The following is a 2500-nucleotide window of genomic DNA, read 5'->3' on the forward strand; positions in this document are numbered from 1 at the left end:
CTGTTAAAACTTAATGTTATTTGCATCCACTCAGCAGAAACATGCAGAGGGAAGGAAACCGAATTTGGTGAATATTGTGAAAGGGAAATGAAACCAAATTGCTGTAATAATAACAACAACAATAATAATAATAATAATAATAATAATAATAATAATAATAATAATAATAATAATAATAATAATAATAATAATAATAATAATAATAATAATAATAATAATAATAATAATAATAATAATCAATAATAATGATGGTAGATTTGGCACGTAATCTCTGCCTGCATCATTATATAAGCAAATTATAGATGTACTAAAAATAAACAAATCGAAAAAAAAATATCAAGGGCGTGGGTGAAATCAATATAAAAATAAGCAAATAAAAAGAAATTTTCAGTAAATTTAATATTAATATTACCATTACCAGCTAACAATCATCAGGTATTCTAAGAATTCTTCTTGTACTTCACTGCGTAACACTACACTCATAACTTTCCCAATAAACACAAAATATAGTTGGTCCCAGTTCTGCCAGTGGACTCCTCTACGAAAAAAAAATTATATATATATATATATATATATATATATATATATATATATATATATATATATATATATATATATATATATATATATATATATATATGTGTGTGTGTGTGTGTGTGTGTGTGTGTGTGTGTGTGTGTGTGTATATATATATATATATATATATATATATATATATATATATATATATATATATATATATATATATATATATATATATATATAAACAGACTTAAACTTGTAGATTCCATATTTTTTTTCTCACTAATTAACAAAAGAGGACTTTTTCCTGAACTACTAACTCCTGAAAACCGTAAGGGAGGGAGAAGATTCCTGTGATGGACGGAGCAACTCACTAGTACGCATTCAGTCACCGTACAATTCTGAAAGTGTCGTACGTGGACGGATTAAAGTGTATATACCACTCATATTTCCAAAGTCATCGTAATACACCACTTCCATAATTTCAGAGTTATCGCATATGGACGGGTTAGAACCATGCATCACTCCCATTAATTCAGTTATCGCACACAAACAGACTGGTTCATACATCACTCCCATAATTCTAGTTATCGCACATGGACGGAATAGTTTCAAGACCATTAACAGTTGGTGAGTTATCATGCTCACCTCAGTCATTCCATAAATTTTCAAACACTTCCCTATCATGCAATAATCTTGCACCACTCTCCCACTCATAAATCATGAGCCACAGTACGTCTCAATTATTTGTTATTACTTGAACACTGTATCTATCTGTGTGTCGTGTACCTTCCTTCTGTCTTTTTTTTTCTTAAGGTAAAGATATCATGCAATTATTATCTTTTTCCACCTCACGATTTTGTAACACATTACAAAAACATCATTCATCACGAACTTTCTTTTTTTCGTCAATATATTTTCTTTTTACCAAACTCCTTATAAATCACGAAATCTTTTCTTCTCTTCAGTCTTTTCGCTCTTTACAGCACAGTGCATTAACTAGTTTTTTCTTTTACTTAATTTTTCATACTTCTACAAATCGCTTATTTTCTTTTTCTTCCTGACTTTTTATCCTTAAGATCAACCTTTTTTTTCTTTTGTTTCATTTCTATTCATTCCTCTTTTTCTTTAATGACTAACAAAATACTAACTATATTTCTACCACATCCTGTATCTTTCCATGCAATTTGCAAACGGACCTCTTCATTTAGTGTTTTCGCCTTTCAGACGGGAACGAAAAGTAAAAGATTAATAACTGATACTTGGGACCCGCTGATTTTAAGCTTTCACAGTGCAGCGGGTTCGTTTTTTACACGTATACGCTTGGGCCGCTCTCTCGCCAAGCTGAAGGCAGTGAGTGTTTCGTAAAGTACTGTAAAAAAGTCAACCACTTCCAGGACAGTTACAAAAAATCACTAATAAAATATTGGACGGAAGCAATTACCGGACGATTTCGTGGGAGAGAGAGAGAGAGAGAGAGAGAGAGAGAGAGAGAGAGAGAGAGAGTGTGTGTGTGTGTGTTTACATCGTCTTACCTCTACATCGATATTTGGAGAAAGGATGAATTATGAACACGTAAGTCTCTCTCTCTCTCTCTCTCTCTCTCTCTCTCTCTCTCAGCACAATAACAGCAAAAAACAAATTATTTCTAACACACACACACACACACACACACACACACACACACACAGACGACTCGCGTAACACAAGAAATAACGTGATGAACAAACCGCGTCCACGAAGAACCCTCTGTGCCTGCTGGAGATCCTGAAGGGGCGACGAGGGTGGTGGCGGTGTTCCTGAAGGCTTGAATGGATGGGAAGTGACTCTTAACCCTATCACTGCTTAGGTCACTCGTTAACATTTAGAAGTAAAGAGAAAAAGAATTTGTTTCTCTTTCTTCAGTGTAAGAAAGATTTAAGAGACAAATACGTAAATAATGTTCTTTTAATTGACAGATAATAAAAAAACGAAAGAA

The 2500-nt window shown here is 32.6% G+C and overlaps 1 protein-coding gene across 1 annotated transcript in view; it reads right to left on the reverse strand.

Annotated features, from left to right (window-relative positions):
* Positions 1-2500, reverse strand: part of LOC123519402 (mucin-2-like) — a 61082-nt gene that overhangs the window by 26184 nt on the left and 32398 nt on the right. Inside the window, exon 13 of the mRNA XM_045280681.1 lies at positions 2253-2500. This exon is cut by the window's right edge and continues 279 nt beyond it. The gene's annotated coding sequence lies outside the window, so the exon portion shown is untranslated. The remainder of the gene's footprint in view (positions 1-2252) is intronic.

The sequence above is a fragment of the Portunus trituberculatus genome, chromosome 45, assembly GCF_017591435.1.
Source record: "Portunus trituberculatus isolate SZX2019 chromosome 45, ASM1759143v1, whole genome shotgun sequence".
NCBI classification, from domain to species: domain Eukaryota; kingdom Metazoa; phylum Arthropoda; class Malacostraca; order Decapoda; family Portunidae; genus Portunus; species Portunus trituberculatus.